Here is an 18,559-nt window from a genome sequence, read left to right on the forward strand (position 1 = left end):
CCCATGTGGTAACCATGAAGCATGCACCAACTGCTGATTACTGCTGTGAATTCCCCACAGTAGAAAATAGAAAATTATTTTCTACCTCGGGATTCAGCACATTCCAAACTCAGAATTACCACCAGCCGCATATGCTAGACAGCGGTAGTGTCAATTTGGCGTGCACTACCCACGTGTTAGCCCTCCAATGCCTTAGTAAAAGGGCTCCTTAGGCAGATTTACACCAGGGTTTCACTGGTGTAAATGGCTGTGCCTAAAAGTAGTTGCAGTTCCTGGTGTTAAGCACTATTCTATAAATAGCACCTAACTTTAGCCACCATTTAGAGAATAGCGCTAGATTTTTTGGTGCCAATTTTTTAGGCACCATTTAAGAATTTCATCCTATATATGTAGTTTGTAGCATGTATAACAGGAACAGACAATTTAAAAATGAAATTGTGCAAAGTGTGGTATCATTCGGGGTTTTGAATGTGCAAGTAGACAAGTATGGTAAGTGGCAATTTCGCAACCTATGCAAACAGGTGCTGGTATTTATCCATGCAAACACCAGAATTCACAAAACTGGGTGTCTAAAAAGAGCATATTAAGGAGCCAAGCTAGAAAACTAAGGGGGGGGGGGGGGAGAGTTATCAATGTGGGCTACTGTTGAGACATGTTATTTTACTATTAGCCCAAGATATTTATTTATTTTTATTTATTTATTTATTTATTGCATTTGTATCCCACATTTTCCCACCTATTTGCAGGCTCAATGTGGCTTACATAACTTTTGTTATGACATTAACATTCCAGGATATCAGATACATTTAGTAATGTGCAGAGATTGAGTAAGGGAAGAAAGAAGGAAGTGGTTAGGCGGGTAAGTATAGAAGGTGGACTTTCATGGCTGATGGGTTGGTAAAGTGGATTAGTAGAGCTATTGGTTCTCTTTGTAGGCCTTGTTGAAGAAGTATGTCTTCAGAGATTTGCGAAAGTTATTTATATTGTCAATTGATTTCAAGTCTGCAGGTAATGCATTCCATAGCTGCGTGCTCGTGTAAGAGAAGATGGTGCCATGCATCAGCTTGTATTTTAGTCCTTTATAGCTGGGGTAGTGCAAATTGAGAAATTTGCGGGATGTTCTTGTGGCGTTTCTGGGAGGTAGGTCCACGAGGTTTAGCATGTAGATAGGGGCATCTGCGTGAATGATTTTGTGTACTAATCCAATTTTGACCCTGTAGTCTCTATCTCATAGCCCATTCTTAATACCAAACAACCTACAAGCTCAAAAGCTGATGTCAGATCAAACTGCAAAAGAGTGACTTCGATGACCCCTTGCCAAAAAGAGATCTTACATCTGCTATTAAAGAGCAGTGCCTCAGTACTGGAATGGCTATGAAAACCAGACTGGGAAACAGTGCACCCCAAACATTTATCCAAAATGCCCACACTAACACTTAAAACCACATGACTTCAGTTGATAATAAAAACAAATATCAGAACCCCACTTTTTCATCCATTTTGTCGTCCCCCCCCCCCCCCCCCCGTACCTATCTAATGCATAAAAAGCAGCTGTAACAGTAGTCATGGCAGCAGTAGCAGCAATCAGCATAGGACCTTGTGCATCACTATGCACTCAAAAATCTCAGTACTTAGCATGGGTTTCCAGTCTAACAGGAAGCCCACATGTGAGGAGGGAACAGAGCATGGGAATGTTCAGACTCACAGACACCAAACTGACTGCCACTACTAGGCAAAGATCATAAAAGAAGTCTGGCGGGGGGGGGGGGAGCTGTTTCTGTGACCCCATTTGGTCTCAATCTGCAGTATAGGAACCACTGTGCTAGATGATATGGAAAATGACCTCAAAGGAAAGAGGGCTATGTATTGCCATCATCATAATTATTTATTCCATGCTTTTTCATAAAGAGTGCTCAAAGTGTGCCACAAGTAGTTACGCCATATGTGAAGTTTAGCATTTTTAGGTGGCATTACGCAGCTAAGGGTGTCACCATCAGATGAGATGTGTAAAACATCTCCATATATGAAGTGAGGCTAAAACTAGGTGTGGCTCATTCTACCCCTTTTGACATTGAGCCACAGGTCTTTCTCAGGTTCAGGTTTATTTCACTTGATTAACCACTTAAAGAAAATCATTCAAAGTGGAGGACAATAAGCAATAGAAAACAAAGGACTCACACTGTCTGAAAGGAACTCCAATATCATGACAGAAAAGAAGAGTAAAGATACTGTCTACCCATCATGCCTCCAGACCCCAGTGCATAGTTCCTGTCAAACCAGACACACCGGCCACGCAAGCTGCAAACTCTTCTTTGGCTGAATTACCTGAAAGATCCACAACAGCTTCTTGACTAGACACAGCTCCTTTTTCAATGAATAGCTCCCTGAAGTACTCGCTATTGGCTGCAAGGACCGCCTTGTGCGCTTTGTATTCTTCTCCCTCTATCAGCAGTGTAACATCGCAGAACTGATTAGAAAGCCTCTGTAGATTCAGATGGTTCAGGACTGCCTGGGAATGCTTTGTGGAAGACTGATTCACGGTGCCTTTGCTATCAACATAAATGATGTCATGTTTTGCTACAGGCTGGTTCTTGATAGGTGGTTTAGGAACTGGTGTGGGAAGAGGTCCAGGGTTGCTGGATTCCTCACAAGTTTCATTACTATCATCAAGTGATCTGGTTTCTATTCCAAGCTCCTCCAACACATCAGCAGGAACAGTCAAAGAGCGTGCACGATCAAGCTTCTCTTGACATTTGTTGCACTCTTTTATGTAATGTTTCACTTGTTTTAAAATGCCTCTCCACCAGTACTTCTGTGAGAGCTGGTGCCAAGTCTGATGGCTGGTTTGGTGGGTGCCATCGGGCCCGACGTGCGCCGCCTCGATCAGACCCCGACGGCGAGCATTTTGCAGCACCACTTCCAACTCAGTGAAGTGGTTGCCATCACGCTGGCGGCGTTGGTAGTAGAGGGTGCCGTTGCGCACCACGTAGCAGGCGGCGGCTTTGCGGATCTTGCGCTTGGCGTTACCTTCCGTGCCCGGTGCGTACGGTTCACGCTCGTTGGTTAGATAGCGCAGGATGGCGCGGTAGCTCTCCTCGCTCGACATGATGTCCAAAAATTAGGAAGAAAGCCACCACTACCACCCTAGAGTTAAAGTGCTTAAGGGAACTCTGGTGGCTGTAGCGAACATAATTCTGTGGGGCCCGAGTAGGAGGTGGAACTAAAGTAACTAAAGAGGTCTCATTGCAGAAAATGGGACCTGTGGTAAACAGCATGAGTTTAGTAGTAAAAGGACATGTCTGAACATTAGTCCATGTTGATAACTACACCAATATATGTTACTTTTAGAGGTGGTTTTATACATCGGAGAAGTAAACAGAATTGAAGACCTATAAACCACAAGTCCAAATGAGTCTTGAGCAGCTGAAGATGCCAGTGTCTAGATTTTATAAAATATATATGGCCGATATTCAGACTGTGGGAGGGAATCCGGTTAACTCCTGCATTTGGGGGTCCTTTTACTAAGCCGCGTAAACGTCTATGCATGTCCAACATGCGCCAAAATGGAGTTACTACCCAACCACCACGTGGCATTTTTGGCGTATGCCCAATACATGCATCAGAATTTTTTTGGGGGGGGCGCGCGTAACGGAAGTATTCCAAGTGGCATTTGATATATGTAGCTCATTACCACCCAGATTCTTTACCACTAGGTCAATGGCTGGCGGTAAGGTCTCAGACCCAAAATGGACGCGTGGCAATTTCGATTTTGCCGCATGTCCGTTTTCGGCAAAAAAAGGTATTTTTTGTAGGTGCGCTGAAAAATAATTCTGCGTGCACCCAAAACATGCATCTACACTACCGCAGGCCATTTTTCAGCACACCTTAGTAAAAGGACCCCTTGGGTCCTTATTCTATAAAGGTTATGCTACTAAATTTATGCTCCTAATTTACGTGGGTTGTGGAATTACATTTATTTAATGATTGATTGATTGATTTCTAAAATTTATATCCCTCTCTGTCTGTGGATCTAAGTGGGTTACAAATTTAACTTACTTAATATGAAACCCAATACATTTTGAAGCATCATTTTTTTAAGATCACATTTCACATGCATAGGGGAATTTGCATGTGTAAATGCTGCTATTAATAAAAAATGCAATATAACCCTTCTAAAATGACCTCCACCATCATATAAATAGAATTGCATTAGATGTACAATAAAATAAACCAGTTTATATGAATTCTAAGAAGTACATATATTTGACATTAGAATGAAGGTTGTTTTCAGCTCTTTGAATACATTTTTCAGTTTCTTTATGTAAAATTGGCTAGTTTAAAAAAAAAAACTGGAATTGAAATAATGCTCTATTGAATTCAAATCTCATCACAGCTCCTTAAACATTGAAAGGACATCTGGCAGATGTGTTGTTTTCCTGATTGTATTCTCTGTTTTTATGTACATTCCTTTCATAGATACTTTTTTATTGAACAACTGAAAATTCCTTGTTTGCTGAAACATTTTAGTAGGAAGGCCAGTTAGGGAGGCAACTGGCTGTGAAAGCAAGTGGGTGGTGGCCTTCCTCCTTTTTTCTAACACATACTACCTGGGCAATAAACAGGTTTTTTGACAAGTGGACTGAAGGAAACTGTGATTTTTTTTTCTTGTGGGCTTTTTAAAGACATCAACCCTTTGGGAAACAAAAAAAAGCTGCTCCCAAAGAAGAAGTTACTAAAGTGGAACTAATCAGTTATAAGAGACTGGACAGATATTTTTTAAAAAGTTTTTTTCCTAAGCCTAAGGGACTTGGGGCTCCTTTTACCAAGCTGCGGAAAAAGGGGCCCTGTGGTGGCATCAGTGTGTGCATTTGCTGTATGCCGAGACCCCGGTTACCACAGCGGATAAAATGAAGAAAAAGGAAATAGCTGTGTGGTAAGTACACACTTGCCAGATGGCTATTTGCTGGGGGAACCTTTAACACCTTCTATTTAGGAGGTGGTAAGGGCTCCCATGCTTACCCGGCAGTAACTAGGCTGCATGCAGTGCTGCCTGATTACCCCGGTGCTAAAAATGAAAACAATTTCCCATTGCACCGGAAGTGGCACATGGTGGTCATGCCAGATTGGGGTATGCCAGCGCCGTGGTAGCTCTACTATGGCATTGTAAAAATGCCCACTTGTTTGCTGAGCAAAGGTAAGATACTTTCTTTATAATCACTCCCCAAGGATGGCTCAGTTCAAAGAATATTGTCTCGTTGATAGTATAGCTTGTAGAGTCACCCATAACCTTAGCTCCTGTGTAACATCCATTGGCTTGCTTGGAGAAGCTATGCTATCTATTTGTTTTAAATGTGCCAGACCCATTTGTTTAAAATGAAGGTTGTGGTGTACTTAAATACAAACTTTTACCTTATATCAATTTGTTTTTATAATATCACCGCAAATTGAAGCTTAAAATAACCAGAGTCTCTAAAGTATCGTTTAAATGGAAGTTTGTTTTGTCTGCCAATTATTGTTAAGCACCAGCATATATTCCATGTTGGGAACTTCAATGTGACCCACTAGACGTTCCAGATTTTCTTTTGGTGGTGACCATTTGCTGTTAGTCTTTAGTGCTGTAGAGATAGTGTCACTATTAGCATTCATCTCTACAATTGGTTATGTGATAGAATTTTTTGTTGACTATCAAAGTCCTCTTGATGTTTATTTTAGAACTTTTTGTTGACAATATTCACCTTTAGAGTTTTTTTGACGTTCATAATTACTGTTCGCTATAACTGGCGGTACTTCTCACCCCTACTGCGCCGTCATTTCTGGCACTACAAAAATGTATTTATTTTTGTAGCGCCAGACTGTACCGGGCAGTAATCAGACAGTGCCATGCACTGCCTGGTTACTGCTGGATTACCGCAGGAGCCCTTAAGGCCACCTTACTGGGTGGTGGTAAGGGCTCCCCCTGAAATGGCCATGTGGCAAGTGCTTTACTTGCTGCCCGGCTATTTCCAGCAGGAAAGCAAGACCTTCACTAGCTGTACCAGCGCCAGCCCCCTTTTGCCTCAGCTTGGTAAAAGGGGCCCTATGTATTTACAATATAGTGGTTTTAAATACTTTAACAGGTTATTAATAATGTTCTATTGATGCAGTTTTATTAATACTTGATTTTAAAGTTGTGGATTATTATATTTCTATCCCTGTGAATTGTTTGTCAGAAATTTTATAAGCTTGATTTAATATATGGCTTTTATTTTATGTAGTATTTTGTATACCTTCCAATTGTTTTCTTTTTAATGTTTTTAATTTGTTGTAAAGAACCACTGAAAAAGGCTTGAGTGCCAAAACACGACCTGTGTTGGGATTTTAATGTTGGCATATTCTATGTCACATTGAGGAAATAAATATGTTGTTGATCACCTTGAAACTTGCGGTTTGCATCTTCCACTTTTTGTTGTCATTCATTCTCAAAGCACATAGATGTCTCAAAAAGCCCCTAAAATGTCTATCTGCCAAAAACTTCCAAATAGCAATTTTGGAAAGACAACCCCCCACTCCACTGATGTTCATACAAATAGCAAGGGAGTGTGTTGGGGGTAGGTAGGTAGGTAGGTAGGGGTGGGACTAGGGAGGGCCCACAAACAGGATGTCCAACAGTGATAATTGGACAGGATGAAATGACAAGTCTTAAATATAGGACATCCTAAGTGTCCTGTTTCAATCATGTCCAGGGTGAAAAAGGTGCTCTGATTGAGCAGCTGACCACCACAGAGGTTAAGGTGGCATAACCTTTCTGCAATTCCCCAATGGTACTGGAACTGGAAAGGAAAACCAAGCTCTATGACAGCCTCAGATATTACAGGTATTCTGACCAAAGCAGGAAATACGTGTGAAGAGTAGCCTAGTGGTTAGTGCAGTAGGCTATAAACCAAGGGATCGTGGTTCAAATCCCCCTTGAACTCAATTTTCTTTTTAATTGTGAGCCCTCCAGAAATAGAAATATACATACCGTTCCTAAATATATAAGCCACTTGCACGCCTGGAGGCTACTGAACTCATCAGTGCATTTTTTTCTAGCAAAAAAGGTGCTGGTACTCAAATGCCAGGCCACCCTTCAGGAATGGGGTGATCACTGAGGGACCCACCCTACAACAGACAGGGCCCTTGCAGCTAGTCACAAAATCTATGACAAGGCAGAATTGGTGTGTAGAGCCTGAGTTCATTAAAACTTGGGGACCAGGGGTCAATTTTAGCAGTCAATAGAAAAGGTGCCGGTACTCAGTACCCACAAGTACCCCCTCAAAAAAAGCCCTGGAACTCATGTACTTACAGGTACAGTAGGTATTTTTTCCAATCCTGGAGGACACATGATTACAAAATAAGGGGTCCCTTTACTATGCTGTGATAAAAAGTGGCCTGTGGTAGTGTGAGCACATGTTTTTGGCACTCACTGGGTCATTTTTTACCGCATCTGAGAAAAGGCATTTTTAATGGGCTGGGAAATGGGCATGCGCTAAAATTAAAACTAGCATACACCTATTTACAACTAAGCCCTTACTGCCACCCATTGATCTAGTGGTAAGGGCTTATGCGCTACACGTGTAGTAACTGTTCAGTGTATGCCAACTACTGATTACTGCAGGAAACGCCACACGTGGTAGAAAATAAAGAATTAATTTCTACCGCCAGAGTGAGTACACCCCCCCCCCCCCAAATCCAAATTACCACCAAGGGGCATAATGTACTGGCAGTAGTCTCATTTTGGTGCACGCTGCATACACGTAAGCCCTACCACAGCTTAGTAAAAGAGCCACTAAAAGAGTTAAAGTGGGTTTGAATTAGGATCCCTAGGTTTAAGTTCCACTGAATTAACCTCTCTGCTCTGCTTTGCTGTCTGTATGGCCATTTTTCTCAAAATAATGCCAGAAAAACATCCCTATCCTTGTTTTTTTTTTTTGCCGTTCATAAGTTGGATGTTTCATTTTTGAAAATGGCTATTCAATTTAGATTTTCTCAGAAAAATATTCCATCTAACACCCATTTTCAAACAGAAAATATAGACATTTTTCCTATTTGAAACTGGCTGTGAGATAGGGTTTTTTTTTTTGGGGGGGGGGGGGGTGTTATGAGCAGGATGTCCGAATTCTGACTGACTTTGCAAAAATGCCCTTCCACATGTACCTGAGATCAGCTGTAAATCCAAATGCTGATCATGGAGATCATAGATGCATATTCCTCTTGTGAATGTTCTTCATTTACAAAGAGTATAAGATGGAGAATAGAGATAAATGCCAATAATTCCTAATGATCTACAGCTTCCTAATGAACATAGAAGCTTTTTTTTTGGACCAGCAAAAGGTGAATATCTTATTCACCATCTTATACTCACTGTAAAAGAAAAACATTCACAGGACACTAGTCATGGCTTTTCCTTACATATACCGTGGAACATTGCTATAACTATAATAAACAAGGCCTCCATCACAATGACTAATGGGCTGATGCTCAGAACCAAATATGGATGCTAGAGGTGATTAGCACCACACAAGCACCCACATTAGTGAGCACAGAATGCTGAGAGGTTCTAGTACGGGAATAATGAGCACACCAAAAATTTGTGCAAATTGCATGCTAATGTAGTCAAACGAATGTTAATAAGGTCATTTCCTATTCCTTCCCAATGACCAGAGAAAAGCGTACAAAATGAAGCTGCCTTACTGCTGAAAAAAATAATGCCAGCTCAGATCAGGTGTTAGGTTGAGGATTTTTCACAATTCTTTCTTTAATATCTGCCAGTTTTTATATAATTTGGAAGCAGAAGGAAGCCCATGCAAACCCCTAAGCACTGGTAGTGACAGACAAATGTGTGCAAGTCAGAGCAAACCCCAAAGTTTCCTGTATTTAAATATAAGCCTCCCAAATAAAAAATAAAAATTGAAATACATACTTAAAGGCGCAGAAAACAGGTGCCAATGTGTGCTTTACTTTTGGGTTTGCCAGGTGCGTGCGCAGAGGAGCTGAACTAACTTAGAAACTTTTCTGCGCATGCGCCAAGCACATTCCCCTCTTGTTTTCGGTTTTGCAGCACATATATCATTTCCTTTGAGCATTGGTGAGCTAGGTTTCTGTATTGGTCCAGTGGTATGCTTTCAGTGCTGTTGGCTTACTGTGGAAGTTCTGAGCATCTGCCCGGAAATGCTTTATCCAGCATCTCAAGCACTTTTACCGTAATGGGATTGGCACATACTGCAGCAGGACATGTTTATCCACTCCTACCCTAGCTGAGATAATATTAAACCAACTCGCTGACCTCTTGTTCAACTTTCTTTAAATCAGTCACCTTACTTTCTAACTCTTCTTACTCCCTTACCTATCTGTGAGGTATGTTTACTAAGGTGCGTTAGCGTTTTTAACATGCCTATAAATTTCAGGCGTGTTAAACGCTAACACACCTATAAATTTCTATGGGTGCATTAGTGTTTAAAGTGCGTACACCATTTATGCGTGTTAAAAATGCTAACGCGCCCATAGCATCACTTAGTAAACCTAGCCCTATATGTTACATCTTTGTTTTACCCTTCACTATCAATTAAATGTTCTATTACATATTGTTCAGAGCCACTCCCAAGAGCTCTTTTCAGAGCTAGTGTCTATCTGTTCCAGTCTGTCTAGCCTCAGCATTTCTGTGTTCCAGTCTCCCCCCCCCCCCTTACATAGCTATAATTTTGTATTGTTATTTGAATATTTTTACCTCTGTATTTGCCTATTGTTCATGTTTGATCTATTCTTACTGTACATAAGTTACATATTTAATGCCACACTGGGAAAAGACCAAGGGTCCATCGAGACCAGCATCCTGTCCACGAGAGCGGCCAATCCAGGCCAAGGGCACCTGGCAAGCTTCCCAAACGTACAAACATTCTATACATGTTATTCCTGGAATGTGGATTTTTCCCAAGTCCATTTAGTAGTGATTTATGGACTTGTCCTTTAGGAAACCGTCTAACCCCTTTTTAAACTCTGCCAAGCTAACCGCCTTCACCATGTTCTCCAGCAACGAATTCCAGAGTTTAATTATGCGTTAGGTGAAGAAAACTTTTCTCCGATTTGTTTTAAATTTACTACACACTGTAGTTTCATCTCATGCCCCCTAGTCCTAGTATTTTTGGAAAGCATGAACAGACACTTTACATCCACCTGTTCCACTCCACTCATTATTTTACAGTGGGGGAAATAAGTATTTGATCCCTTGCTGATTTTGTAAGTTTGCCCACTGACAAAGACATGAGCAGCCCATAATTGAAGGGTAGGTTATTGGTAACAGTGAGAGATAGCACATCACAAATTAAATCCGGAAAATCACATTGTGGAAAGTATATGAATTTATTTGCATTCTGCAGAGGGAAATAAGTATTTGATCCCTCTGGCAAACAAGACCTAATACTTGGTGGCAAAACCCTTGTTGGCAAGCACAGCGGTCAGACGTCTTCTGTAGTTGATGATGAGGTTTGCACACATGTCAGGAGGAATTTTGGTCCACTCCTCTTTGCAGATCATCTCTAAATCATTAAGAGTTCTGGGCTGTCGCTTGGCAACTCGCAGCTTCAGCTCCCTCCATAAGTTTTCAATGGGATTAAGGTCTGGTGACTGGCTAGGCCACTCCATGACCCTAATGTGCTTCTTCCTGAGCCACTCCTTTGTTGCCTTGGCTGTATGTTTTGGGTCATTGTCGTGCTGGAAGACCCAGCCACGACCCATTTTTAAGGCCCTGGCGGAGGGAAGGAGGTTGTCACTCAGAATTGTACGGTACATGGCCCCATCCATTCTCCCATTGATGCGGTGAAGTAGTCCTGTGCCCTTAGCAGAGAAACACCCCCAAACATAACATTTCCACCTCCATGTTTGACAGTGGGGACGGTGTTCTTTGGGTCATAGGCAGCATTTCTCTTCCTCCAAACACGGCGAGTTGAGTTCATGCCAAAGAGCTCAATTTTTGTCTCATCTGACCACAGCACCTTCTCCCAATCACTCTCGGCATCATCCAGGTGTTCACTGGCAAACTTCAGACGGGCCGTCACATGTGCCTTCCGGAGCAGGGGGACCTTGCGGGCACTGCAGGATTGCAATCCGTTATGTCGTAATGTGTTACCAATGGTTTTCGTGGTGACAGTGGTCCCAGCTGCCTTGAGATCATTGACAAGTTCCCCCCTTGTAGTTGTAGGCTGATTTCTAACCTTCCTCATGATCAAGGATACCCCACGAGGTGAGATTTTGCGTGGAGCCCCAGATCTTTGTCGATTGACACTCATTTTGTACTTCTTCCATTTTCTTACTATGGCACCAACAGTTGTCTCCTTCTCGCCCAGCGTCTTACTGATGGTTTTGTAGCCCATTCCAGCCTTGTGCAGGTGTATGATCTTGTCCCTGACATCCTTAGACAGCTCCTTGCTCTTGGCCATTTTGTAGAGGTTAGAGTCTGACTGATTCACTGAGTCTGTGGACAGGTGTCTTTCATACAGGTGACCATTGCCGACAGCTGTCTGTCATGCAGGTAACGAGTTGATTTGGAGCATCTACCTGGTCTGTAGGGGCCAGATCTCTTACTGGTTGGTGGGGGATCAAATACTTATTTCCCTCTGCAGAATGCAAATAAATTCATATACTTTCCACAATGTGATTTTCCGGATTTAATTTGTGATGTGCTATCTCTCACTGTTACCAATAACCTACCCTTCAATTATGGGCTGCTCATGTCTTTGTCAGTGGGCAAACTTACAAAATCAGCAAGGGATCAAATACTTATTTCCCCCACTGTATATACCTCTATCATGTCTCCCCTCAGACATCTCGTCTCCAAGCTGAAAAGCTCTAGCCTCCTTAGTCTTTCTTCATAGGGAAGTCGTCCCATCCCCGCTATCGTTTTAGTCGCCCTTCGCTGCACCTTTTCCAATTCTACTATATCTTTCTTGAGATGCAGCGACCAGAACTGAACACAATACTCAAGGTGTGGTCGCACCATGGAGCACTACAACGGCATTATAACGTCCTCACACCTGTTTTTCATATCTTTCCTAATAATACCCAACATTGTATTCGCTTTCCTAGCTGTACATTGTACATTGCCTTGAGTGAATTGCCTTGAGTGAATTCCTTCAAAAAGGCGGTAAATAAATCTCTCTCTCTCTCTCTCTCTCTCTCTCTCTCTCTCTCTCTATATATATATATATATATATATATATATATATATATATATATATACATATCACCCTTGAAAGCACAAAGATGCTTTGAAATTTTTTTTAATTCAGGGAGAGTTAATAGTGAAATTTTAATAATAAGACTCATATTTTACCATAACTCATCAGACCATTTTAAATGTCAAAACTATCTTCTAATGTCTTCAGTTCAGATCTGTTATAACCATTCTTTTAAAGAGCTGATGAAGAAAGACACTGTGAAAGTTATTTACGATGACCAGCTTCCCTGATGCATGAATGACAAAACATGATAAGTTTTTTATTAAAAAAATAAAGTAAAAGTATAATTAGAGTCATTATGAATTAAAGATATTGGAAGACATTTTTGAGATATAAAAGAACTGATGATGGGATATGGTGAAAGATGAGTGATGCACTTAGGGAATAGAAATCCTCAGGAGACGTATGTGTTAGGCGGGGAGAATCTGATAGGTACGGACGGGAAGAGGGATCTTGGGGTGATAGTATCTGAGGATCTGAAGGCGACGAAACAGTGTGACAAGGCGGTGGCCATAGCTAGAAGGTTGTTAGGCTGTATAGAAAGAGGTGTGACCAGCAGAAGAAAGGAGGTGTTGATGCCCCTATATAAGTCATTGGTGAGGCCCCACCTAGAGTATTGTGTTCAGTTTTGGAGGCCGCATCTTGCGAAGGATGTAAAAAGAATTGAAGCAGTGCAAAGAAAAGCTACGAGAATGGTAAGGGATTTGCGTTACAAGACGTATGAGCAAAGACTTGATGACCTGAACATGTATACTCTGGAAGAAAGGAGAAACAGGGGTAATATGATACAGACGTTCAAATATTTGAAAAGTATTAATCCGCAAACGAACCTTTTCCGGAGGTGCGAAGGCGGTAGAACGAGAGGACATGAAATGAGATTGAAGGGGGGCAGACTCAAGAAAAATGTCAGGAAGTATTTTTTCACGGAGAGAGTAATGGATGCTTGGAATGGCCTCCCGCGGGAGGTGGTGGAAATGAAAACAGTAACAGAATTCAAACACGCGTGGGATAATCATAAAGGAATCCTGTTCAGAAGGAATGGATCCTAATGAACTTAGTCGAGATTGGGTGGCAGAGCCGGTGGCGGGAGGCGGGGATAGTGCTGGGCAGACTTACATGGTCTGTGCCCTGAAAAGGACAGGTACAAATCAAGGTAAGGTATTCACAAAAAGTAGCACATATGAGTTTATCTTGTAGGGCAGACTGGATGGACCATGCAGGTCTTTTTCTGCCGTCATTTACTATGTTACTATGTTAGTATTAAAATATTTGGTCCACCAAAATATATTTTTAAAGCTTAGGTTTTCATTGGGAAATGTCTTGTATATCATATTTGAATCCTCCACATTTGTAACAATTTTTGTTTGGATCTTATACAATAGACCTACAGCTTACTAAAACATTAGCAGTCTATTTCTGATTAGAATGGCAAGGGGGTGGGGTGGGAGGAGGGGAATCCTATCTGTAGGAGTACTACAATTTCCCCCATTTATTCCTATGGAGCCATGGCAAATATTTCTTTCAAATAGCATGCAAATGAGCCAGTCTGGTAATAGAAGTGTGGCAACATGCTTTATGATTCCAACCTTTTATGTTACCTGAACATGCATAATATGATATCCTTATCATTTTCTGTAAAGGACTTGCATCATCCAAGTGAATTAGTGTATCTGAATAGGAATAATCATGCTCATATATATATGGAAATTGGGCATCTAGGGCCAGATTCTATATATGGCACCTGAAAAATCCATGCAGTAAAAAAATATGCCCCGGCATATTTTCTAAAGTACATCTAAATTTTGTATAAAGACTTAAATTTCTGCGCGGAATATAGAATTTGCCGAGTGCCTCTCTATGCAACCAAATTTGGTCACATCCATTTAGGTCATGTTTTACTTGGAATAAAAACCGGGGCATTGATTTAGGTACAGAGGGCCATATTCTATAACAGTGCATGTAAATTTTGGAATGCCCATGAAACATCCATTTCCCTGCCCTTAACTACGCCCCTTTTTGGCTGCATACATTAGAATTTAGGTGCTCTGCATTACAGAATACATTTAGGGGCTCTTTACTAAGCCACAGCAAAAAGTGGCCTTCAGCAGTGTGAGTGCATCTTTTGGGCATGGACCAGGCCAGTTTTTGCCGCATCCAGGAGAAAGGGTCTTATTTTAAGGGTCCGGAAAATGGACGTGTGTCAAAATAAAAACCAGCACGCATCCATTTTCAGCCTGAGACCTTATCACCACCTACAGTGGTGGAAATAAGTATTTGATCCCTTGCTGATTTTGTAAGTTTGCCCACTGACAAAGACATGAGCAGCCCATAATTGAAGGGTAGGTTATTGGTAACAGTGAGAGATAGCACATCACAAATTAAATCCGGAAAATCACATTGTGGAAAGTATATGAATTTATTTGCATTCTGCAGAGGGAAATAAGTATTTAATCCCTCTGGCAAACAAGACCTAATACTTGGTGGCAAAACCCTTGTTGGCAAGCACAGCGGTCAGACGTCTTCTGTAGTTGATGATGAGGTTTGCACACATGTCAGGAGGAATTTTGGTCCACTCCTCTTTGCAGATCATCTCTAAATCATTAAGAGTTCTGGGCTGTCGCTTGGCAACTCGCAGCTTCAGCTCCCTCCATAAGTTTTCAATGGGATTAAGGTCTGGTGACTGGCTAGGCCACTCCATGACCCTAATGTGCTTCTTCCTGAGCCACTCCTTTGTTGCCTTGGCTGTATGTTTTGGGTCATTGTCGTGCTGGAAGACCCAGCCACGACCCATTTTTAAGGCCCTGGCGGAGGGAAGGAGGTTGTCACTCAGAATTGTACGGTACATGGCCCCATCCATTCTCCCATTGATGCGGTGAAGTAGTCCTGTGCCCTTAGCAGAGAAACACCCCCAAAACATAACATTTCCACCTCCATGCTTGACAGTGGGGACGGTGTTCTTTGGGTCATAGGCAGCATTTCTCTTCCTCCAAACACGGCGAGTTGAGTTCATGCCAAAGAGCTCAATTTTTGTCTCATCTGACCACAGCACCTTCTCCCAATCACTCTCGGCATCATCCAGGTGTTCACTGGCAAACTTCAGACGGGCCGTCACATGTGCCTTCCGGAGCAGGGGGACCTTGCGGGCACTGCAGGATTGCAATCCGTTATGTCGTAATGTGTTACCAATGGTTTTCGTGGTGACAGTGGTCCCAGCTGCCTTGAGATCATTGACAAGTTCCCCCCTTGTAGTTGTAGGCTGATTTCTAACCTTCCTCATGATCAAGGATACCCACGAGGTGAGATTTTGCGTGGAGCCCCAGATCTTTGTCGATTGACAGTCATTTTGTACTTCTTCCATTTTCTTACTATGGCACCAACAGTTGTCTCCTTCTCGCCCAGCGTCTTACTGATGGTTTTGTAGCCCATTCCAGCCTTGTGCAGGTGTATGATCTTGTCCCTGACATCCTTAGACAGCTCCTTGCTCTTGGCCATTTTGTAGAGGTTAGAGTCTGACTGATTCACTGAGTCTGTGGACAGGTGTCTTTCATACAGGTGACCATTGCCGACAGCTGTCTGTCATGCAGGTAACGAGTTGATTTGGAGCATCTACCTGGTCTGTAGGGGCCAGATCTCTTACTGGTTGGTGGGGGATCAAATACTTATTTCCCTCTGCAGAATGCAAATAAATTCATATACTTTCCACAATGTGATTTTCCGGATTTAATTTGTGATGTGCTATCTCTCACTGTTACCAATAACCTACCCTTCAATTATGGGCTGCTCATGTCTTTGTCAGTGGGCAAACTTACAAAATCAGCAAGGGATCAAATACTTATTTCCACCACTGTATTGGCTTACCAGCAAGGTCTCACATGCTACCCGGGTGGTAGGCATGCACGTGCGTCACTGCCATTTAATACTGAGTAAGTGCCAAATGGTAGAAATTAGAAAATATTTCCTACTGCGTGTTTTTGGCATGTGTCAAATTCAGAATTACCACCCAGGGCACGCAATATCTGGGCGATAATGCTGATTTGGTGCATGCTGGACATGCATTGTCCCTTACGCGCCTTAGTATAAGGGCCCCTTAGTGAGTTCTGTGCGTAAATTCTAATTATTGCCAATTACTGCTCATTAAGTGCTGTTATCAATGCTGATTAACTTGTTAAGCCAATTAAGTTACATGCATTCTCCTAGAATATGCTTTGATTACAGCACAGAACACTAGGCGCGATATACAGAATCCGGGGGCTAGTGCATTCTTCGGGTAAGATGGAGCTACGTCCCTTCATTACATGTTCATTGGCATTCATTCTACAACTTTTCAATCTCCCGTAGGGTCTCTGCTCCAGCTATGACTAGTGGCATATTTTTTGCTTTCTGAGCTCCGTGAGCAACTATTCATCACAGCTTCCTTTACAATCTGAAATTGAGTGAATCAAGTCCTTAGTTTCTAGTTTTTGCCTCTCTCCTTACTGATTACTTAGCTCATTCAGTTCCAGAGAGAAATCCAACAACACAATGTATGGCCCAATCAAGGAAGCATTCAAAGAGAACAGAGTCTAATCAAAGGAACTGTTTCTAGACCATATTGTCTTGCCAGAGAGATATTTACAGTTGAAAGTATTTATGATTGTTCTATTCTAGAATTAAAAGCTATGCTAAATGAAGATGATATAATCTAGAATTAAAAGCTATGTTAAAGGAAAATTATTTCAACTCTAATGATGTTCTTCCTAGCAGGCAATATCAACATAACAATGAAAACTACATTTTAAAAAAATGACAATGAAAAGTACATTTTTAAAAAGATCATTTGGTTTATTACTGAACAGGGGTAAGTGCTATTTAAAAAGTTAGCCATCTTAATCCATTTGAATATATAGGAATAAGGAAGGCATACTGTAGCAGGGGGTTAAAGAGGGAAGAAAAATTAAATATAAATTTTTTTTAATAAACTTACATGGGGTCTGAGGGGTCCTGCCATTTTCGGGGGGTCAGTGTTGCAGGGGGCAGAGTCGGGATGTTCAGGGTCAATTTAGACCCATTCGGGAAGTGGGGGAGCGATTTGGGGTTCGAGTGGCGCGGGCTCATCGATTCGGCCAGAGGCGCCATTGTTTTGTATGTCCAAGGACGAGTGGCGCCGAAGAAGCCGGCGAGGCCCGTTTTGCAGGGCCGGATTGAAGAGGAGAGGCGGGAGGAGCGAAGGAGTTCGTGCATGAGGCAGCGCGCCTCATGCACGAATCGGCGACGCGCATCGGCGAAAAAACTCCGAGTAGGCCGAAGCCGGGGGCTAAATTTTGGGCCCGGCCACGGAGGTTTTTTTGTTTTTCCTCCGTTTTTGAAGAGGGATCACCGGGACCGGAACCAGCAGGGGTCTTCGCGAAAGAGGAAATTCTTCTTTCAGGTAAGGGGTCGTTTGACCCGAAATTTTAAGTTATTGAATTTTTAAATGTGGAAATAGCGTTTTTTATTTTTTAAAAATCGGGGTTTTGAGTTTTTTAAATTTGGTTTTCAGTTTTGGGGTCGGGGAATTTTTGGGGATTTTTGTGGTGGGTTAGATTTTGAATTTGCATATTTTAAGTGGGAGTTTTTGATAGGGTGCTGTTAGAAGGGGTTCTGAAAGGGTTAATATTTTTTATTCGACGGGGTAGGTTTAGAGGGGGGAGTTTGAATTTTTGGGATATTTTTTGAATTTTTTTGGGATTTTTAAAAGGGGATTTGGGGGAAAATAGTGAGGTTTGGTTTAGAAAGGGTTAAATTTAAATTTTGAAATTACAGCTAGGTAGGGAATAAAAGTGTTATTGGGGATGGGAATTTTGGGGTAAATTGGAAGATGTCTAGTTGGGTTTTTATTTTAATTATTGATTTCCCCATTATTTTCTATGGGAAATCAGTAATTAAAATGGGGATTTAGCACTGCTGGCCAAGATTCCACCGGTCAGCAGTGAAGCTCGGAATGTTGAGGGAGAGGGCTGATTGGTTGGGAAGGGCTTGGAATGTCACCGAAAGCTCCGTATCCTTGGATACGGAGTCGTTGGCGGTTAGCAGAAGGAGTTGGGATCTGGTGAGGAGAGGGTGTGTTTTGGAGTGGCTGGTGGAGATAGGTGATTTGAGGGTGAGTGGTGTTGATTTGAGTTGGAAGAAGGGAGTGAATGGTCAGGAGGAAAGTGAATAAAGAAGGATTTGGTGTTAAAGGGTGAATTAATGCTGGTGGGGCTGATTTGTATATATTTGGAGTTGAATGTGAATGTTAGGGTTAAAGGGGGGGAAAAGAGTGATTGTGGGGTGTTGTGTTGGGTTCCTGTTGA

General features: G+C 42.0%; 1 protein-coding gene across 1 annotated transcript in view; it reads left to right on the forward strand.

Annotated features, from left to right (window-relative positions):
• The window catches only part of LOC115463266 (contactin-associated protein-like 4), a 1,024,538-nt gene that overhangs the window by 948,714 nt on the left and 57,265 nt on the right, over positions 1 to 18,559 (forward strand).

Source organism: Microcaecilia unicolor, chromosome 2 (assembly GCF_901765095.1).
Source record: "Microcaecilia unicolor chromosome 2, aMicUni1.1, whole genome shotgun sequence".
Lineage (NCBI taxonomy): Eukaryota > Metazoa > Chordata > Amphibia > Gymnophiona > Siphonopidae > Microcaecilia > Microcaecilia unicolor.